The 23,539-nt window shown below is 42.9% G+C and overlaps 1 protein-coding gene across 3 annotated transcripts in view; it reads left to right on the top strand.

Annotated features, from left to right (window-relative positions):
• Positions 1–23,539, top strand: part of NEDD4 (NEDD4 E3 ubiquitin protein ligase) — a 1,992,497-nt gene that overhangs the window by 579,026 nt on the left and 1,389,932 nt on the right. The window lies entirely within an intron of this gene.

Here is a 23,539-nt window from a genome sequence, read left to right as displayed (position 1 = left end):
TTCTTTGTAATAAAAAGTATAAAACTTCATAAATGTGTTCTCTTGTGTACTTAGACCTTCGGTTCTTGCTTGTTATCTATCCCCACTCTCCAGGCAATGTTTTGTCTTGCCTGCCTCGCAGTAGCGGAAGATGACAATTGCTGCCAATAGCGGCAGTATAGGAACTTATTCATGCCTCACTTTAAATTAAATTAGCCACTCCTTAATAGTAGATGCTATATGGTAGATAGCGAAGAAAGCGTCCTTTTTGTACTAATCTAGGTTTTGTCTAGGTGCTGATTTACTATTTATTTTATTAAGCATCTATGCAAGGACAAACATTGTGTTAAGGCATTTCACTCACAAGAAGAACATTTTGATACTAACTCAAGGCATGGTCTAGTCATTCAACTTACCACCTCATTTAACGGATTCTGTACTCTGTAAAATTTGTATCCAGAACAATTTTACAATGTGATCCTCAAACCTGGAAAACATTTTGATATCAGCACCTTATATAAAGGCTTTTCCAAACGTTCAGAACATGCTGATTTTAACCTCAACAGGGCTCTCCTTTCTCTTTCATGGATATAAACAGTTTGCTAAATCAAGGTTTCCCATAGCATTGTTACATTCCTTCCACATCCCACAGTGCTGGACTATGTGCCTTTGACGCACAATGAAACCTTGCTGCCTGCACCTCTTGCAGAGGAATTAAACTTAGTTACATTGATTTAGTAGCGATATTCTTCACCGACTCATTCGAGAGCCAGGGCCCTGACATTTTAGAGGGAGATAACCTCATATGGAAATTGGTACTGGCCTCAATAGGTCTGGTAAGTTTGACATAAAATAACAGGCCATGTGGGGACTCATCATCATGTGTGTTTGAGAACTATTTCCTCTTTAACACAGGTTTTAATGCTACTAAGGCCTTGAAAATGAACTTGTGTCTACTGTGGTAAGTAAAATAAGTAAAATATAAACGGCTCCTAAGGATTTATGGTCCTACAGGACAGTAGTCTGATATGCTTGCCATCAATAAAGTCATAGTGAACATTATCGTGGCCTAACCAACCATTCTGTCCAAAAATACACTATCACTTTTAGATTTGTAGTCAACCAGTGTTACTGCAATAGAGCAGTAACATGACTCACCTCTTATTTTCCTTATCCAATTGTCAAGCCTGTGTGATGATATTTACCAACATCCTGTCAATAATAGCCAGATGGAAAACTTTGGGGAGGTGGGGGAGTGGGTTAAGTTGAATACAGATGGTAAATATCTACAGCTAGGGACCTTTTCAGTTAATCTGTTTGATAATTGCTTTTTAGAGCTCCAAGCAAGAACAACAACATCTTGGTAATTTGGCCTTCGCTTAATTACATTATTTTTTTAAATTTGTTTGTTGTTTCCAGTCAACATCAACAAAGCACATTTTTCAGTATAAGCAGCTGTTTGCGGTGCAAATTTACATTACATGTATACATCAATATATATCTGTGTTTTCGTGCATAGGGAGGCTAGTGTACATAACATCACATCTCGAACCTCCGACAGCCCCCAAGATTCCTAAAACTCACAGCATACAAATACAATTTAATACATATCTAGACACAAGTTGAAATATTACATCTTTCCTCCGCTCACCCGTAAGACAGCGCAAGTATCATATGGTCTACTGTCTCACCAATACCATACATCAACTGTATGTTTTGGGTGGTGGATCTAGTTGGTACAAATCAAGCTTGATCAGGCAATGCTGGCTTCCCCTGCAAGAGCTGTATCCTGGTTGCAATAACCTTCGCTAGGATATTAACATCAATATTGATTAACGATAACGGACGGTAAGAATCACATTTAGTTAAGTCCTAGTCAGGTTTGGGGAGCTCCACTAGGAGTGCTTCTCTTAACGAGGCAGGAAGTCTACCCTCTTCATATGCCTCGCCGCACATGTCGGCCAAGTGTGGTATCAACAATTCCTGATATGCTTTGTCGAACTCTCCGGGGATCCCGTCCAGGCCAGGACCTTTGTTTTTTTAGTAAGGAGTTTATTGCGTCTGTAATCTCATCTTTAGTTATATGATGGCATAAACATTTCCGGTGAGTGTCCGACAACCATGCAAGAGCTACATCTTGTAAATATTGGTTAACTTCTATTGGGGTGGCGTTTGTTCTTATTTCATAGAATTGGAAATAATAGTCTTTGAAACAGTCTAAAATAGATGAGGTATAATAGGGCTTGTTATTTTCCTCATCTATTATCTGTGTTATGTAGGACGCTGTGGGTGCCGGCCTAATTTTTCTGGTCAAGGCTTGCCCCAGTCTACCGCCCTCTCCGTAATTTTGCACTGTATATCTGAGTGATTTATATTTTATCTCATCTGCGGCATATTTCTGGTAATCGTCCATCCGCTCCCTGATTGTCACCAATAAAGTGAGATTATCACTTTTAATTGTTGCTGGATGTCCTTCAAAATCCTAGCATGTTTGCTAATGCAATGGCCCCTAATTGTAACTTTAAATGCCTCCCATAGTGACCCTGCGCTATCCACTGATCCTGAATTGAAGTCAAAATAGTCCCCTGTGGCTTGTTGTAGTTCGCTGCGAAACACTTGGTCCACCAGGGCGCGCCCCTGCATCCTCCATTTCTCCATGTAAATTGCCTAGGTATGTATGTAGGGACCTCTTGTGAGAGGCAAACAGGTGAGTGGTCTGATAGCGTCTTAGGTAGGTGTTCAATCATCTTTGTCCACGTACATGCGCCTTGTGTGAGCAACCAATAGTCTATCCTTGACCATGTATTGCGTGTCATTGATGTGCATGTTCCCTCCTTGCGTCCTCTGTCTCAACCTCCATATGTCAGTCATCCCCCTCGTTTCCATGCTTTCTTTTAGTACTTTGGCCGCTTGTTTACCATACCGTTTGTTTCCAGTTGACCTATCCGGGGCTGGGTCCAGGCATGTATTGAAATCTCCACCCCATATTATTGTCGTACTCGGTAGAGCATATGTCTGCATAGAAACTGGGATCGTCAATGTTTGGACCACAGGATGCGACTATTGTCAGTATTGTACCTCCAAAATTCCCCTGCACTATAGCATAACGGCCTTGATCTTCTTTAATAGTGTGAATAGGATGAAATGGGGTGCTGCGCCTAATTAACAGTAGTACACCTCTAGCATAAGTAGTGTATGAGAATACCATGCAGTATGTCGCCCATCTTGAGCCCACCCGTGTTTCTGTTATGGATGTAAGATGTGTTTCTTGTGAACATTAGTTTTCGGGTATTCGAGTTAACTCAGCCATATTCATCTTCCTCTACATAATGATACCGTCTCCACTGCAAATTCCAAGTGTAGTTAAAAATGTTTATGTACAATTTCCCATTGTTGACCAGACATTTTCTACCTTCCCATCCCCTTCCCCACTCCGCCCCGGCCCATGCGGCGGAGCCAATCCCAAATCGGTTTACCATAATGCCCAAACTTCCCCTCCCTCCCTAAAAAAAAACCCAAAAAAACAAAGAATAAACTGGTGTGGTGCACACAGAAGGGCGAGCGCTGCCATCCCATTTCCTGTGGACTATCCCACATGGGCCGACACCCTGTCAACTTGTATACCAAGAAACTCAACATGACACATCGTACCTGCGAATCATTACCATTAAGACATTTGCCAATGTTAATGGTGAGCCATAAGAAAGCTAAAAACAAAAAATGAACTATCATGCGTTTACTTGACATTGCTTTAGTAGGGTACTTCCTAGTGCAAACGTCTGACTTATCTGTTTTCACATAGCGTTTGTGTTCCGCGACCAGGCTCAAACGATGGGAGCTCCGTCATCATGACCAGAAAATAGTGATCTATACTTTAAACAACAGTTGCGTTCATGTGACTATTTATATGGCAGGAACTGGATACTCCTGTTTTGCGCAGCAACCTCCTCCCCCTGTTAGTTCTGGGCTATGCAAATCAGTTAGTGATCTGCATTCTTGAAGGGGTGACTACTGACACATGCAATTTGTGGTTATTCAACGTCTGATGTAGTAGATTGTTCTTCCAGATCCCCTCTTGGAGATTTCCTCCGGCAAGCATTGTTGTCCTTTCTGTTGGAGGAACTTCATCACATCCTGGGGTTCATTGTAAATCTTTGACTTCCCATCGTCCGTGATCTTGAGTCTGGAGGGTATAGCATGGCATATTGTATATTTAAATCCCTCCGTTTTTATTTTGCCGGGCCAAACTTCTTCCTTGCTTCTTGAACAGATACTGCGAAGTCGGGATATAGGGAGATATCCATGCCTTCATGGTTTAATTTCCCCAACTCTTTAGCTTTCCGAAGTGCTGCATCACAGTCCCTGTAATATAATATCCGTGCTATGATTGGCCATGGTCTCGAGCCAGCTGGTGGTTTTGGTGCAAAGGATCTATGCGCTCTCTCTCGACTATGAATATTTTGGAGAACATCTCACGCCCCAGCATCGAGATGAGCAGTTGCTCGACATATCGCTCCATAGGTCCCTTATTCGTAGTTTCCGATACACCCCGTCAGGCGGATATTGTTACTGCGGGACCACGCTTCCAAATCTTCTGCTTTCGCTGCTAAGGCCGCCAGATGTTTATATATTTTCCCCTGCTTCTTGTCCATCTGCTCCTGAGTGTCTTCCGCCAAGGATATTCGGTGCTCAGCCATATCAAGTGTTTCCGTGTGCTTGTCCAAGCGTTCGGACATCTGGTCAACTCGGTACGTCAGAGGGTCTATTTTACCATCAAACTTTGTTTGTGCTGCTTGAATCGTGTTGAAAATGGCCTGTACATCATCATTTGTGACCCCTCCCGTTGCACTTGTTGCCGTTTGCGCAAATGGTAGGTCTTCCACTCCTTGATCTAGTTGTTTTTTGCCTGTTCAAAGGTGATTTTTGACTGATTCCTGTCCGTCTTGCCCATAGTTCCCATTTGTGCTTTTCCCCTTCGCCAGGCACTTCAAAAGAAAATGGTTCCAAGCAGTTGCGTAGTGAAGTTATTTCAGAAGCTACAGTAGCATTAGTGCACCTCCTTAATGATATGTTATACACGTTGCGAGCAGATAACCGAACCTGGGCGAGCAGCTGGTGTGGCCAGGCTTCAAGCGCAGTGAATCTTCTTGCTCACAGGTTAATACTTTGTGAGTTCACCGGGCACCCTTTTGTGTGACACATCTCCTCCTCTGCAGTGCAACTTGTAGTTTCAGGGTCAGCTATGGTTGTCCCAGCGCCACCCTCCGTTCTGGGCTCTGTAGGTCGACTCTGTATTTCAGCTGAGTGTAGGTGCGACAGTTGCCCCGCTGTGCTTTCTTTCATTTATCCTTAGACGGGATGTGTAATGTCTGTGAGTACAGGGGCAGCCGAGGGCGCTCTGAAGATTTCGGGTCCTAACTGATGCCTGCAGAGTCAGGCTTACACCCCTTGTGCGTGCAAAAAGACCAGGCCGTTAACCAGTGACGAAGATGATATTTGGAGTGGAGCGTGGGGCCATACACCAATTCCAGGCTCTCCGGCTATGCTCCACGATATGCAGTGCCCCTGTTGCTGCTCCTTATTGTGGCCTAGGTGCACTTCAAAATCTACCACCGGCTCCTTGCACGATGTTTCCCCCTCACAGAGACTGTCCAATTTGAGTCACGCGTCGCCTTCCCTCTGCCTTGCAACGTTTCCTCTGCTATTAGACCTGCCCAGCAACAATATGTGGTGTTCCGATCGCCATACTAGTTGCAGGCTCGTCTGATATCTTTGCGGTGTTTCCTCACCGTACATTCGCTCAAGATGGTGCCTTCCCACTTCATCAGCAGCCAACACCGTCGCCACGGCTCAATCCGCAGCAATTCTCCTCTGTTCAGCTGCATACATTACGCTGCTGCCGGGCCCTCTAAGTGTGGTGTACCGACCGTACCGACCAGGGCCTCGCGTCGCGGCCGATCTGCGTGCTCTGCGTCCCGGTCACTTGTCTTACGGCAGTCGGCTGCCTTGGCTTCGATTTCTCCAGGCCAGGCCTCGGGTGCCCCGTGCTGCGTTACAGGCTATAGAGTATTGCAGAGCGTAATTTCCCGGTTCACATAAGTACCTTGTGCCACAGTAGATTCAGATCTCACTATTTCTTACATCATTGAGATTCCGTTATGCAGGATATTGCAGGATATTTAAGGCGTCTGAGAGGAGCTCGCTTATGTTGCGGCTATCTCTCTTTGTGGCTAGCTTCACCCCCGCCTAATTACAACTTACAAAGCAGGTATTATATTTGATTCGCACAAATCACATGCCAACTCACTACTTCAAATGATCAGTCTAAACAATATCCTGTCTCACCTAGGCCCAGTGAAAGATTCTCTAGCCCAATCATTCTTAGCATTATGTGTTATAAAATCAAATGCCAGACATCCAACAAAAAACGGAAATTGTTGAAAACAGCCTGTGAATATCTCTGAAGCAGGCGTGTAAGTAACTGATAGATTCAGTATCACAAACATTTGATGCAACCCCCAAAGTAATATGATAAACACATAGATTAGCTCCTAATCCACCTATCAGTAAATGCCAAACTAGACCACATGCCAGGCTTCCCATGATTAATCAGATTATTGCCCACTTAGCTTGAAAACCTAATAAATCAGAGATATATTAGAAGACAAATGGTTTGATATATTGAGACATATTTCTTCATCCCTGCTCCTATTAACTTGATCAGATCTACTTAAAAAACTACGCAATAATATAAAAATAAAGAGACTTTCGCAGAGCAGTTGAGATTCACCGTTTTACTACAGAACTGATATTCCCAGGGTGAAAACCAAAGATGCTGCAGACTACTTTTTTGAAACACCCTACCACATGTATCTCTACACTTACCTGTTATCATGTCAATGATGTATCACAACTGGGATGCAATCATTTCTTACCATCTCCACGTATTGACTCTGTAACCCTTCTCATGCAGTTCCTCTAGGAAGTTTATTGTGATGTGTGATTATAAGGTAATGATGCCAAATAAGCTAACCTACAAGCCACAGTATTGCGTAATAATTTGGCAACCTTGGGTTTACTCAAGTAGTCAAAAAACAGACTCACATAGTTGTCGTAGCACCCATTGTTTGCTCTAAATTTGAGAAATTGTACTACAATCCCAGTTCGAGTCTGGCTACTCCCTAATCACATACTATCCAACCAGTTCAGAATCCAATGCCAACCAGAAGTTGCTTGTTTGATTACTGAGATCCGTCTCAGGCATATAAGAAATGTTTTTGGATTTTTTCACTGAGCACCAGAATCACCACATCCGCCCTGCCACTGTCATATGCCTGCTGGTAAAGCACAAATGAAAGGCCAGCCAAAGGGAGATTTGGCCATCTATGTCTCTATTAAGCACACTTTTGTTGTAACAAAACTAAATATGCTTGCATTCAAATTGAAAATTGGATGTTTCTTGCATGCCCTGGCCATTTGGATGGTTATAAATGTATACATACCACCTAGGCCGTCGTTGAAGAAACAAATTATGAATTCAATTAAACTAAAGGTATTAGAATTATAAGTTACACACGGAAATAGACCCTTACAGGAGACTTTATTTTGGATTTATCCAACTATCGCAGGAGGAAAGTAGTGTTCGAGGCATATGAGCTGCAAAATTCATACTTTTGCATAGATCGCCATCTGGTGTTGGGCTCTGATAATTGCAGTTTGTTGTTTTAACTTGGAAGAAATCTTTGTAGTCTCGAGATAGGCGACTCCTTCCTTGGACGGTAGTGCGCATGGGCATAGACTCCATCCTCCGATTGTTCCCCTCCGCCCATCGGGTTCAGATGTAACTTCGGCGCTCCGGTTCGGTACCGTGTTCCCAAACATTTTTTGACGCGCAAACCATCACTACTCAATGGTATAGTTTTTGTTTGCGTGCCCTACCACGCGCTAACTCAAAAATACTCAAAAATACTCGATTCCGGTCATCGAAGCAGGCCGCTGGGCCCATCGATGCCATTCGGGCCTACAGCTAATGGAAAGGACTCCATTTAAAAAATTAACCCGGCGTGGAGGTAAGTTTCCACGCAGCGATGACCACAAGGTCTGCAACCTTTGTCTCTCGCCAGAACACAAGGAAAAAGATTGCCAAGCTTGCGCCTCCTTTCGTTCCAAAAAGACTATCCGTGTTCGCCGGGCTGGACGACAAGTTATGGCGCAACAGGCTGCACCGGTGCCAGAAGACATCTTTGATGAAGGCCCCGACATTCCAGAGGCAAAGGATTCGGGGGAGCTCGACATCGTATCCGAAGCTGATGATTATGACTCCGATGATCACATCACTCCAGGTCAACGAGTGAGTACAACTGCCCCTGCCCCTACCCTACCCGAGAAAAAGAAGGCTCCGGTCAAGACTTCGCCTGAAGGCCTTAGTCGCGACCGAAAGAAAACTTCAGAAGCCCCACCTCCAAGCCTGGCTCCAAAGACGAAGGAAAAGCCTTCCGGCGGCTCGTGAACGAGCAAGCCGCATATCGGTACCAAAATCGGGAATACATCCTACTCCCATTACCTCCAAAAAGGCCTCAGCATCGAGCTCTTCGGCATCGAAAGACCAGAAGGCTTCGGATCTGAACAAAACCCAAAAACCTTCAGATCCGAAAAAGATTACCGACTCGACATCGAAGCCGAAGCAGAAATCAAAAACAAGTTCGGAACCAAAAAAATCGGCACCGAAAGGAGACGCCAACCAGGAAGAACTGTTTCAACCAGATCCTATTGAGCCGAAAAAAAGACAACGCATGTGGACCCTAAAACAGGCAAAGTCAGTCTCCCCACAAACAAGAGGACATTTGACACCTCACACTCTCCTGAGGTGCCAGTGAAGAAAGGAGACTTAGCAAATTCACCCCTCCAACCCTCTTCTCCTGTTGTTCCTACTAAGCCTTTGTCTCCTGAAAAGTCTCCCTTACACTCTCCTAGACTCTCTCCACATTCACCCCCACCTCAGGATGATGATGACATAGGGGACGGGGTGGACATAATGACCCTTTAGATGACCCTGAAGATGACACTGCTATAACACAGGACACATGGGCAGATTACAATGATCCTGCAGATCCTCAAGACCTTCCTGATCCAGAGGCATACCTAACACGGCCATCTCCCCCAGATGACAAATTAGGTTTAGTCAGCTTATTGATAGGGCTGCCCAATATCATGGCATACAAATGCATTCAGACCCCATGGAGGAAGTCTTTCTGGTAGATACTTTTGCCCAGTCACAAAGTACCATACATACATTGCTCATTCTCAAAGGTGACATTGAACACGTCCTTGACATCTTCAAGGACCCTGTCAGGGCCAGAATACTCAATCCTTACATTGATAAAAAATATAAACCCTCCTCGAATTATCCCACATACATTAAAGGATAACTCCCTCTAAATTCTTTGATAGTGTCCAATGCAAGGAAACGTGCCAATTCTCAAACCTCTGGTGATGCTCCACCTCCAGACAAAGAGTCTAAACTACTAGACGCTTCAGATAAACGAGTTGCCTGCTAAGCAGCTAATCACTCGAGAATAGCTACTGCACAAGCACTGCTTGCCAGGTATGATGGTGCTCACTACAATGAGCTTGAGGACCTAATTCAGCATTTGCCGGACCAATACAATGCCAAAGCCCATGATCTGGCCCAGGGAGGGCAAGCTAAAATTACAAATGAATCCATTAAATGTGTCCTCGATGCAGCAGACACCGCATCTAGATCTGTCAACACCAGTGTCGTACCACGCAGACATGCATGATTGCGCATTTCTGGTTTTAAACAAGAAGTGCAAACTACCATCTTGAATCAGCCGTTTGACCAAGAACACCCAACTGTTGACACAGTTTTAGAAAGAAAAAAAAAACACGGACACTGCAAAATCTATGGGAGCATTACAGTCTCCATAAACACAAGGCTCCTTTCGTCGCTCCTTTTATAGGGGCGCATCCAAACACATCAGCGCAGACGCTGCTTCCTCCTCCCACAAAAGCCCTACACAAACATCCCCCAGCAAGGGATATTTCAGAGGTGGGTACAGGGGAAATAATAACAAAGGAAGAGGCTGAGGTAACAACAATCGTACCTCCCCCACTACCAAACAATGACATCCCTCCGCTCCCTCCAGACCATTGCACTCCAGTCGGAGGAAGACTCTCACAGTTTCTACCTGTCTGGAACTCCCTCACTACAGACAAGTGGGTAAGAAATATTATCCAGTATAGTTACTGCCTGGAACTACCGCAACTACCCCCAAACTGAGTCCCATGTCCACGGAACATCTACCGCTCCTCAAAAAGGAAGTTCTCTCACTGCTTCAAAAGCATGCAATAGAACCAGCTCCCCTACAGCATCAAGGGACAAGCGTCTTCTCCCTGTATTCTAATTCCCAAAAAGGACTGTACTCTCAGACCAATACTGAGCCTCAGACCTCTCAATTTCTACATACAGTCAGATCTCTTTCACATGATCACTCTTCAACAAATCCTTCCACTCCTGCAACAAGGGGACTTCCTTGCCACTTTAGATCTCAAGGACGCCTACTTCCATATTCCTATACACCTTGCGCACAGGAAGTATCTAAGGTTTACAGCGGACGGCCAACACTAGCAATTCAAGGTTCTCCCAGTCGGAGTAACCACAGCACCCAGGGTCTTCCCAAAGTGTCTTGCAGTAGTAACCGCACACTTGCGGAGACAACAGGTTCATGTGTTTCCATACCTGGAAGACTGGCTCATAAATGCCAAGTCACACAGCCAGTGAATTCACCAAACTTACCAAACAATTCCGCTGCTCCACATCTTGGGGTTCACAATAAACCTCACCAAGTCTACAACCCTCCTACCTACAAAAGTATTTAGGGGCCACAAAAGACACTTCCAAAGTTCTTGCATACCCCAATCCAGCCAGGATAGCCCGTATGCAGACCCTCATCACAAAATTCCAACCCCAACACTCCCTACCAGCTCGAGTGTTTATGCAGCTCATAGGAATGATGGCCTCTTGCATTTTCATAGTACCTCATGCAAGACTTTAAATGCGCCCTTTACAAGATGCTTAGCACGTCAGTGGAACCAGGCTCAAGGTAAGCTTTCAGATCTGGTGTTGGTGGACAGCTGCACACATCGCTCTCTGTAGTGGTGGAACAAACAAAACCTTTCCAATGGTCGGCCGTTCCTAGACCCAGTTCCACAAATAGTGCTAACAGCGGATGCATCACTCACCGGCTGGGGAGCCCATCTCCTAAACCACACTATTCAGGGCAGTTGGACCACTCAACAAAAAGTGCTCCACATCAATCACCTAGAATTACTGGGAATTTTTCTAGCATTAAAATCATTCCAACTACATCTCATCAACAAGACTGTCCTTGTCTGCATGGACAATATGACAGCAATGTATTATATACAGAAACAAGGAGGAACGTATTCTTTGCAACTTTCTCAACTAGCGCAAAGCATATGGAGATGGACCATTCCGCAAAACATATATCTTCTGGCAGAACATCTCCCAGGAGTATACAATCAGATGGTGGATCTGCTAAGTCGTCAGACACAGCAGATACATTGGGTACTTCATCCTCCAGTTCTTCAACCATTTTTCAAAATGTGGGGCCACCCAGACATAGATCTGATCTCCACACACGTAAATGCAAAATGCTCAACCTTTGCCGCCAGGTTTCCACACACGTTGTCCAAGGGCAATACGATATGGATGAACTGGTCAGGCAGATTTGCGTATGCTTTTCCACCCCTCCCACTCATTCCACTAGTAGTACACAAGCTCATACAACAGTCTCTCAAGATGATCCTAGTTGCTCCAACATGGGTCCAGTAACCATGTTCACAACAGTCCTGGAACTCTCAATAGTTCCAACACCAAAAACTACAGCTCTCTCCAAAACTGCTTACGCAGAACCAGGGAGAGATGCAGCATCCATATCTAAATCAACTGAATCTAGCAATCTGGCTCCTGAAGTTCTAGAGTTCAGTTACCTCAACCTCCCACCGGACTGTATGAACATTATTAAAGAAGCCAGACGCCCTACTACTAGAGCTTGCTATGCAGCCAAATGGAAAAGATTTGTCATTTACTACAATAACAACAAAATTGACCCGCTAGATGCTTCAATTCGGAACATTATTTGCTATTTGCTGCATCTACAAAGATGTAATCGAGCATGCACATCTATATGATTACATCTTGCTGCCCTTGCCGCTTACCTGCAAAACAAACATGTGTCATTGTTTAGGGTACCCGCTATCAAAGCGTTCATGGAGGGCCTTAAAAGAATAATTCCTCCTACAATACCACCCTCTCTGGTGTGGAATTTAAACATTGTCCTTACAAAGCTCATGGGTCTCCATTTGAACCTCTACACACCATGTAAGGAACTGCAGTTACATGGAAAGTAGCTTTCCTTATGGCAATCACCTCTGTGAGGAGAGTAAGGGCGATCCAGGCTTTAACCATACAAAAACGATTCTTACAAATACATCGTAATAAGGTTGTTCTTAGAACAAATCCAAAATTCCTTCCCAAAGTAATCTCTGCTTTATATCTTAATTCATCTGTAGAGTTACCTGTTTTTTTCCCAAAGCCAGATTCCGTAGCAGAGAGCTCTTCACACACTTGATGTTAAAAGAGCTATGCTTTATTACATTGACAGAACTAAACCTTTTAGAAAGACAAACCAACTGTTTGTAGCTTTCTCTCCACCTCATAAAGGAAACCCCATTCCCAAAACTGGAATTGCCAGATGGATAGTCAAATGCATTCAAATATGCTATCAGGAGGCAAAACGCACATTACCAATTCCCCCTAGAGCGCACTCAACACACAAACTAGGGGCTTCCATGGCATTCTTAGGGAACATTCCCTTGGATGACAGTTGTAAGAGAGCAACATGGTCTACGCCACACACCTACACCAAACACTATTGTGTAGACAGTGCAGGCAAAACACCATGCTTCTGTATGCCAGGCTGTTCTTAAAATACTTTTTCAAACCACTGCAACAGATACAGGTGACCACTGCTAAGGGAGGGCACTGCTATACAGTCTATGCAAAGGTATGAATTCTGCAGCTCATATGCCTTGAACGGAAAATGCTACTTACCAGTATGCATCTGTTTTTGGCATGTAGAGCTGCAGAAGATCATACACCCACGCCTTCCCGGAACCTCTATCTGTTCGAGTGCTATCTTACTTAAATACTCACATGGACACCTTTTCTGTTTCTACCAAACTCCATCATTTGCTTTCATGGTGAAAAACAATCTGAGGATGGAGTTGATGCCCTAGCCCTCTATCATCCAAGGGAGGAGTCCCCTATCTCGTGACTACAAAGACTTCTTTCAAGACAACAACAAACTGCAAATTTGCTTTCATGGCGAAAAACAATCTGAGGATGGAGTTGATGCCCTAGCCCTCTATCATCCAAGGGAGGAGTCCCCTATCTCGTGACTACAAAGACTTCTTTCAAGACAACAACAAACTGCAAATTTGCTTTCATGGCGAAAAACAATCTGAGGATGGAGTTGATGCCCTAGCCCTCTATTATCCAAGGGAGGAGTCCCCTATCTCGTGACTACAAAGACTTCTTTCAAGACAACAACAAACTGCAATCATCCGAGCCCAACACCAGATGACGATCTATGCAAAAGTATGATATTCTGCAGGTCTACATGCCAAAAACAGATGCATACTGGAAAGTAGCGTTTTCCTTTTCGTAGAACAGATACTACCAGCAGAATTTCAATCCAGCACTCCAAGTATAACAACCTGGATAAATTAGATCATCCTCTCCTCGCAAACCTAGATACCTTTAGTTTTAGAGCAATGAATGGTTGCATTTCCCCTGATGTCCCCATGGCTTTTAAGCATAGGAGAAATCATATTCCTTCAGGATTGGATTATACTTTTATCTCAATGGGGTTGTTTAGTAAAATCCAGGATTTCACAATAGTTCTTAGTTATGAAAGTGACTACTACCTGCAGCTTATAACTATTGGCAATTCAAATAAGACTGCAGAGCCTGTACAGCAGTTGGGGTCGGCCGCAAGCTTGTGTCATTGGAATAGAATTTCATGGAATAGTGTATCGCTGGCATAGTACTACGACTGGAAGCAGTCTGGGGGGATGCCCATCCTTTGGGAATCCGCAATAGGTATGTTGAAAACTGAGCTGAATGGCCAACACCAGCATCTCCACAAGGAGACCGTATCATAAAATATGGTATTCAGAGGAGCTAAGGCCAAGATGAATACATTGGAGCAGGAAGCCAAGAAACTTGAAAAGCTAGAAGATTGCTCTGGCCATGCCAAGCAACTGAATGAATGGACAAGGGCATATAAAAAGTATTTGTGCGACGCAGGGAGGAGTGCTGAAGATCTCCAATGGTAGGATCTCTTATTCGCTTGCAAAAGCAAGAATCAGCAAGTCTTTTGGCGTACTTTATAAATAAAATAAATAAATAAAAATTGTTTACAGGACGTAGCGTCTGATTGGTCTTGTACTGATTGATAATGTATGTATGTATGTATAGGCATTTATATAGCGCACTACTTACCCGGAGGGTCCCAAGGCGCTTCGACCGCTGCGAAACCCTTCCTGGCTTCCCTGAGAGATGGTCCCTTAATGGGTATCTCCAGGGTGAGACCAGGCATCCCCGGCGGTCTGGTGGGGCCGTTAGTGAAGATGAGGCAAGCTAATGCCCAGAGTTGCCGAGTGTGATCGCTGATCAGGGTGGGCACCGAGGCGAGAGAATTATCGAGTCCGCTGACCCTGGTCCAGAAACCTGCCGCGCCGGGAATCGAACCCTGGTCCAGGGCCGTCCTCTGCTCTCGGGTCTGCCGCCTCTAACCAGTGAGCCACACTACTCCCAGCAAGTAAGTTTAGGACAATACTAAATGCCAGGGCATGCTGCCCTTAGCCTGATTGGTTTTACTGCTGCAATCTATAAACAAGGCCCAGAGGGGTGGGCAGCTGCTTAGCAGAATGTATTTAATCATTGCGTGGCTACTAACTCCATAACAGACTTTTCGAAAGGGTGATTATTACATCCAATTTGCAAACAAACATTTGCAATGCAAATTGGTTTTGCATTTGTCAAAATTAGAGGTATTGCCGTTTTAAATGACAATGTGTTTTACCTAGCAAAGTAGTAAAAGAGGAAAAAAATTGGAAACACAAAAGAATGCTAGGGAAAGGAGGAAAATGAAATGGAGATGGAACGAATCTGAGGAAAGGGGACAACTGGTGTGAAAATAAAATAAAGGGGAAAATGGAAACGGCATAATAATATAGACTCTAGTACTAAATAAAGTTTAATATTGGTTACAAGTTTATTTTCAACTGTGCCAGTGGCAGGCCTATTTAAAAGAATCTTAAGAAGCAAACACTGAATTTATGTGAACTATAAGAAAAACACAAGTTAAATCTAAAATGCTATAGATATGTAGTTCATATTCAGTTTCTTTAATCGAATGATGTTCCTAGAAGTTGCCTGATTGTTTTGGTGGCCAATTAGCATTGATGTGGAACTGTCATGGCAGCCTGCTTGTGTTTACCACAGTTTACGATATTAAAAAACAGTAGATGTCAATAAACACGTTTTATCATGAATGCTTACCAAACTCCAAACACCTTATGCACTCACCAGTTCTAATGGAAATAGGTTGTAAAACAGCCATCTTATCAAGGGATCAATTCTATATGAACTTTGAAAAAAGCACTTTCCTCTGCTCTGGAACCATACTCCATAACAGTCTCAAACCCTTAACATAAGAGGAGCTCATGTTTAACCTCATTTAAGTTGCGTATGGAAATTTAAAGTAAATGGTACTGGTTGCTGTTATGTGTGACTATTGTAATTTAATACCAGTGTTTAATTTTGTTAAACAAAAGTAAGTGCCTGTTTTTTTTTCAGGAGGCCACTGCAGCTTGCACCACCCATTAGTGCTGGTGTTGAGAATTAAGTGCTGATGCTGAGCATCAGAAACCAGCGCCTCAAATTAAGCACTGTTTATTACAGTTGCGTGCTCAAACGCTTTTGTTTTGCTTCGATGTGGATATGCAAAGTGAAGTACCGATGGACCCTGACCCGAAATGTCTGGTGTAAGAGTTCATGACACACTGGTTTCTAATAAGATTCCCTGCCCTTAAACGCTATGATCGAGCGAGGCATATGAATCTTCCGCTGAAAATTGTCTCATGTGATATAAACGTTTTATTTATTAACAGGAGTGGGCTTTGTTAATATTGACTGCTTAATTGTATTTTTCAATGAACACTGAACGGGGCATGTCAGTAGTAGGTGAAATGAAAGTTTTTCAGATCTCTGACTGACCCCCATGTAGTGGTGGTCATAGAACTGCTATCCTCCACCACTAATATTGTTTCGCTGAGTCCCCATACCGCTGTTGCCATGGCAAATGTGTTAAGTACGACAGACAGCGCATGGTGACCACACACTTCCATAAAAGTGAAATATCACTCATCCCAGCTGGAGAAATACAACTGGGAAAAATTGGTAACGGAAGGGGAGGGCTGACTGATAAATGCAGGTGCTTGAAAGCGCAGATAATTGGCATAGGAACAGAACCTGTTAATCACCCAGGGCTGTGTGCCTATAAAGTGCAGCAGCATTTCTGCATGAAGTGTAGTGAAAATAGAACTTGAAGTAACACGATCTGTTTGGTAAGCCACTGCATTAAGCAGGGCATAAACAGTATTTGCATGTACATGCTTATTCCATCACATTCACTGCCCACTAGAAGCCAAGCCTGCAGGGTCTCTGATAGGTCTTGATAATGCCATGTAAAGCAAAGGATGCCCAATGGGAGAGTTATTATGCTCTGTGACTCGCACTGAATTAATGAAGGGATGACCAGGAGAAACAATGAGTGAATACTCCATGGAGTGAGCAACTTCAAAAAGAGGAGGAACAAGATGTCCAGTTACCCACTGGCATGGTGGTATTTTATACTGAATAGACAAATCCAAACCCATGGAAGGAATCTGATCCCACAAAGTACATACAACAGATCACCTGACAGTGCAGTTGTGTCTGACCTTAGCACTGGGACACTCGTTTGGGAATAGCTATGAGTTGCTTTTTTATTATTATAGGCTTGACCTAAAAAGGAGCTTCTACCAGCCACAAAGTTATCTCTTGATAAGCTTAGTAGATATTGAATCAAAGTATTTTTGAAGTCTACTTTTGTCCTACCTCAATGCTTGTGCAACCATAGAAAAATTGATATGTTCTAACCAAACAGGCTTTCAGGCGCAATCTAGCACAATGGACAACTTGACGTGTTTGGCAATGTTAATAAACAAGTCAATTTAGGGGAAGCAGCTACTCTGCTTCTGCTTTATTGATTTTTTTGAAGCATTTGATCATATCAATGGGAACCTGTTATGGAGGAAATGGATTGCCTGACATATCCCTTCTACTCTGATGTGTGCTGTACAATTATTATACTTCAATAATTGGGTGCAAATGAAGTTAGGGATATCTACACATTCTTTCCAAGAGTGCCAATGAGTAGAGGATTAAAACAAGGTTGCCCTTACTCTTTTTAACTTGTTTATTTCAGATCTAAACTCTGTTAGATCCATCGCCTATTGGCGCCAGCTCTGGTCATCTTTACAATATGCGGGTAATGTGCTCCTTACTGGTATGGGTCTGTAAAAGCTTTTAAATGTTTTAAATTAATATTGCAAGGAAAACTATATGACAGTTAATTTTGACAAAACAAACATTGTCATTTTTGCTAAAAAGGTGAACACGAAAGTGGCTTGGTATTTCATGTGAGACCAAGATTAAAAGAAGTCAACGTTCGGAATACCTTGGGGTGTGCTGCAAGATTGTGGATCACATCTTTTGCAGCAGGACGCATTGAAACCTAAGCTGACCACACTAATTTATTCTTTCCAGGGCTTTTCCATAAATTACCAAACCCTTCACTGATTCCCCTGTTACAGGTAACCAAGACCAAACTAATCACCACCAGGGCTCCTTAGCATTTCCTGTAAAGTTGGGGCAATTTTTAAATGCTTCCCAAAGTAAAGTGTACCATCTGGTATTTAATTTGCCCAATAATGCATCTGAAACCCAGGTGAGGCTCGAATTTGGGTTTACGGACCGACAGTCAGTCCAGAAGACCGCTTTGATCAATTATTTATTTACTTTGTGTCATGCCTATGCTGATACATTTAAAGCACATATATGGAAGGAGATGCAGATGGGGGCTTCACAGAATCCTTGATGGTCAACGTTGACCTTATAATAGTTTTAGGCTATAACTGAACAAGAAACTAAAGTGGCTTTCATTTTTGAGAGATAAAGAAAACATTAGGAAAAAAGCCACAGCTGGATGTATGTTAATTTCTACCAAACTGTCTAGTCGAATGTTATAGATGGTATTTCAAAGTACGACTTATGCAACTATGCTTTGGGTCATTGACCGTGTTGGACCTGCTGCCAAGATGGGTAGTTTTAGCACCTCATAATAGATGAAGCTTGTTTTTGCTTCATCAAGAAACCTTTTGCTTCTCCTCTGTATCTGCCCTAGCCTTTTATTTGAAGGTAAATATTGGTTACAACAGCTATTAATCCAGTTCATCAGTAGATTCTGCTGCAATCAACTTCCGCTTGAGCGGTGATGTTCCTATGTTAGCAGTTTGTTTTATTAGGTATCTGGATAAAACAGAGTGTCCTTTTGTTGGTAGCAGTCTGCCTCCAGCAGCACAGAAGATTTCATTGATTTTCATTCAGTAGCCCTTGAAATATAACTGGCTAGGGTACTTAACAACCTTTGCCATTACGATGACTTTTTATAATGTATTTAAGACTTCGAGCCCGATTTAGATCTAGACGGGCAAACTACTCTTATCACAGTGGTGACAGGTATTCCGTTTGCTGAAATATAAATCCCATTATATCCTATGGGATTTATATTTCGGAGGACAGGATATCCGTCACCGTTGTGACAGAGTAACCTGTCTGCCAAGATCTAAATGAGGCTGTAAGGCTGTGATTTCTCACTAACCTGCCTCTATAAATGTGTTGCTGCAACTATATTTTTAGGATATCGATCGTAGAAAGGAAAGAACTACATAGTGGCTGAGGCACAAATTAGTTTTCCATTCGATCCTGCTCTATCTATATTTCATCGAATTCTATAAGAATCAGTGCTGATTTGCTGTGTTTTCTTTAAATGGATTACATTCTTTTTAAAAAATTTATTTATGGTATTTATGCATATACATTACATTAAACCAGGGTAGCTTAGCTACGGGAAGTCCGCCTGCTAGAATCATAGGTAGGTCATACATGTTAAATTTATGACTTGCCCCCTTTTTGTAGTTCGTAGGATTAATGTAGGGAGAAGGAAAGAGAAAGAAGTGTGAATAAGTAAAGAGAGAAAGAAGAATATAGCTTAGGTCTGGTAACAGCAAGGTCTTAAACACTTCTGCTGGCTGGGGGTCAAAACTTGGATTGTTCGTATCTTATGGCGGGTCAAAAGTTGGTAGAGTCTTGTCCAATGATTCCCATAAGTCTCTGGAGGTGGATTTCCAGGGTGAATATCTTTTCGCTAGTGTGTCGGCTCCCCTTAGGTAGGTGATCCAGGAGAGCCATCCGCCATACGTCACTTTAGCTGTGGTTTTCCAGTTTGTGAGGACTAGTTTGGTTGCAGCAATTAGGAGAAGGTCCTGGAGTTCTCTCTCCTCCTCTGTGGAGAGGTTTGTTCGGATAGAGGCTGTGATGATAGAGGGGAAGTTCCTTGACATTTAACATTTGAACATCCTGTCTATAAAATCAAAGACCCTCCCCCAAAATTCCGTGAGAGTCGGTCATAGGAAGATCAGGTGTTCCAGGTCCCCCTTGGCCCCTTTGCAGTTCCAGCATGTGTTGTTATCTCTGAGGCCCAGCTTGTGTAGACGCTCTGGGGTCCAGAACGTTTTGTGTAAGAGACACAGTTTGGTCTGCGCAAGTACTGGGGTGATCTTGGCCTGTGTGGCTGATGCCCATAGCCTGTCCCACTCCCGGTCGTTTAGTGGTGGAAGTTCAAGCGGTTCAGTGGTGTACTGCAAGATAAGTCCAAAACCATTACAGGGAGCCTACTTATCTAACGGGTATGTTTTTAACAATTTCCGAAAAACTGATTCAGAGGGGGTAAAGTGAAGGGTTAGTGGCAAGGCGTTCCAGAGTTTGATGGTTAAGTACGAAAAGAAACTTCCCCCTCTTCTTGATCCTCGGGACATATAAAAAATTTTATTCCTTGGAGCGGTGTGCTCCTGCATGATAACAGGGAAGTGATATTTTCCTCAGATAGCCGGGGGGCCTTTTTTTTTTAGGTTAGAATAAGGGCTTTCAATTTAATGCTGCAAACAAAGGCTGCGCAGGGAGGCCGTGTCAGAGGCACAGGCAGTTAACATCAGGATCAGCCGGGTAGCCGCATTATAAATTGTCAGTAAGCCGTGGAGCAAAGAGGCTGGCAAACCTAATTACAGGCTGTTTGCATAGTCTAGTTTTGATGTTACCAGAGTGTGGATAACGGAATTGCTGCTCTACTTCGGGATTAGATTAATCATCTTCCTAACTGATTTTAGCGTAAGAAAACAGCTGGCATGCACAGATCTGACCTGAGGTTTAAAGGATAAATTGGAGTCAAAGTGAATCCCGGGTTTGTTACCACCGCTGCAAGGGAGGGAAGGGAGCGCTCCGAAGGCCACCAATTGAGGGCGTCAGGCTGACGGTAAGTGCCAAAAAAGAAACACTCAGTTTTATCAGAGTTTAGCTTCAGGCAGCTCGCATTCATCATCAGCCCTCAGGCATCCCTTAAACGCCATCAATGCCCCTTACTCTGTATCCTGACATGAAAGCAGCCACTGTGTATCTTCTGCGTAGGAGATGATCCTTATGCCGCATGCCTCCACTACCTTAGCCAAAGGGGACAAGTAACTATTAAAAAGTGTTGGGCTCGGGGCACAGCCACAGTTCAATTTACTGCCATTTTAGACAGGTGTTAGTGTACATTACCTCCATGTGGAAGGCGCTTTATGAAGTAGTTCTGCTCTTTTTGATCCCTCTGTCTTTTGGCTCAACTTTCGTTGACATTAAAGAAAGCCTACGTCTTGTCCTTCGACGTATTTCTTCTATTAATCTAATGACGCTGACTGGCAAGATAATTCCTAGAGAAACTGGCTACTATGCATGGAAGCAAGCCTACGAATACCCTCGCTTGCAGAACATACATTCCTTTATTGCCTGAAGGAATTCAGGGCATCTCATACAGATACGCTAATGGCATATGAATGACACTTGGATTACAGCACTGTGCCTGTGTGAGTTCAGTTTTGTTTCCAGAAAGTGTTTTTTTTCCATTAACAACGTTTACTGACCGCAACGAAGAACGGTCAGTAAAAATGTGTTGGCATACTGATCTCCTGTTCTTCTATGGGAAGTTTCTTCAATCTGCTATCTTACGTTCTTCAATTTTACTGATTCTGTTAAACGCCGACAGTATAAGGAAAAGTTTCTGCGTATCAAGGTTATTATTTATGATGCTTACCTATCACTGTGATACGCACACATCTATATCATTGAAAGTTTCGGTATCCACAGTGTGATGAGTTTTACTACAGTCTTCGTGATATGCACACACACATTATTTTCAGTGTAGCTTCTTGGATAAATTACATAATAGCTTTCATACATTCATGAGTTATTGCTAGCACTCTATTGTAAATTTTCTAAGCAGAAGAATTAGTGTAGAAGGGACTGATTGTTATGTATAGTGAATATTTTATTTACATGTATATTTTGCATCATTCATTCTTGTTGATCAATTCAATTTCTTCAAGAAAGGTTTTTCCCAAAAAATGAGTCACAATGCAGTTTGACCCTCCACTAAAATTTCTCCAAGACAAAGGAGAATGATCTATTCCTTGGCGAAGCCAGAAGAAGGATTTTTTACGAAATCAATAGAAAAAATTAAAATGTCTGTAGGGCGATGTAAACATATTTTATTACATTGCTTAGGTTCTGAGTGTCAAGATATTTTTAGTACCCTACCACACATTGTTTCCTAAAAGAACAAAGAGTGAATAAGAAATATGAAGAAGCTATTAAGCGTCTAGATAATAGATTGAAGAAAAACTCCTGCATTGCCCTAGATAGGCATATGTTTAATACTACAGATCAAAAAGGAAATGAAAGCTTTGAGTTTCTAGCTGCATTACGTTCACTGTCTCAATCCTGCAGTTTAGATTTAATAGAGGATGAAATCATATCAGATCATAGTGAATGTTAAAAGTGAAAAATACAAGAACAATTGTGGGTATCGAGTGATCCTAACCTTAAAGACACTATTTCCTCAGAAAGGGCTATAAAACAATCTGAGAGGTGAATGTAATCAGTTAGGGATAAAATAAGTGAATATAGAAGTGGTGATGTGTGTACTTCGGGTAATCACATGAAAAAGAAGACAGTAAATCCAAAAAGTTGGAAAACCAGGTTATCAGTTTTGTGTGCTTCTTATAAAAATTGCCTATCTACTGGCAAGGATTGCACAGTTGTAGAAAGTCTGGGCATTTAGCAAGTGTGCGCAAAACTGGTAAGATAATTGTTCAGAACAATAGAAGGAAAGGTTCATTTGTTTATTCTGTTCAAGGTAGTAGTACAACCAAGGGTAACGATTTCAAAGATGAAGAAAGTTGCAGTGTTGTGTTACCCCTCACACAGAGTTACGGAAAGATGTGTTAATTAGTTGACCTCTGGGTGAAGTAAACGTTTTTGGAAGAACTTTTAATCTGATGGTATATTCTGGTTCACTAAAGACCATAGTTAAAAGAAAATCTTTTGAGGACCATTTTGAAGATGTCATGAATGAAAGTGATCTAGAACAGCCTGATATAGTGGCCAAGCCATTTGATGGTAATAACATAGATTTTCTTGGGTTTGTCTGGATATATTTTACATTCAAAGACCGTGTGCCAAGAACTACCTTTTATGCTACCCAAAAGGGGTAAACATTTTGGGATGTAGATACTAATGGGATTTAAATCCCTAGTGTAAGAAAGACGTTCTTTTAGTTAATGTGTTTGGATATGCTGAGTTTGCTACCACACACTTTCCAAAGTCTTCTCACAGGGTTTAGGCAGGTTACAAGGTTTCCTGATGGATACTTCTACCTGCAGATTCCTTGCCTGTTAAATATCCCGGTACAAAAGAGGGTGGTAATGGATGGAGCATCTGAACCAATCAAACACATACCCAGTCAAAAGATCTGGGTTTAATCCATCACCGTTCTTTAGCCCACTCTGCCACCCCAGTTCAGAAATGGTTATATGCAAATCAGTCTGACCCTGTGCCTCATGGAGACAGTCCAGCCCGAACTGCCAAGCCATGCCTTCACTGGACCGGAAACAAGCTTCCGAGGACCGGTTTCTGGCATTCCAGCCGTCTTCAGCCCAGCTTGCTTGAATCCAGTGGCAAAGTGAGCAAGGGACT

The sequence above is a fragment of the Lissotriton vulgaris genome, chromosome 2_1, assembly GCF_964263255.1.
Source record: "Lissotriton vulgaris chromosome 2_1, aLisVul1.2, whole genome shotgun sequence".
In the NCBI taxonomy this organism is placed as follows: Eukaryota; Metazoa; Chordata; class Amphibia; order Caudata; family Salamandridae; genus Lissotriton; species Lissotriton vulgaris.
The sequence above is the reverse complement of the archived record's forward strand: the minus strand, read 5'-3'. Positions and strand labels throughout refer to the sequence as shown.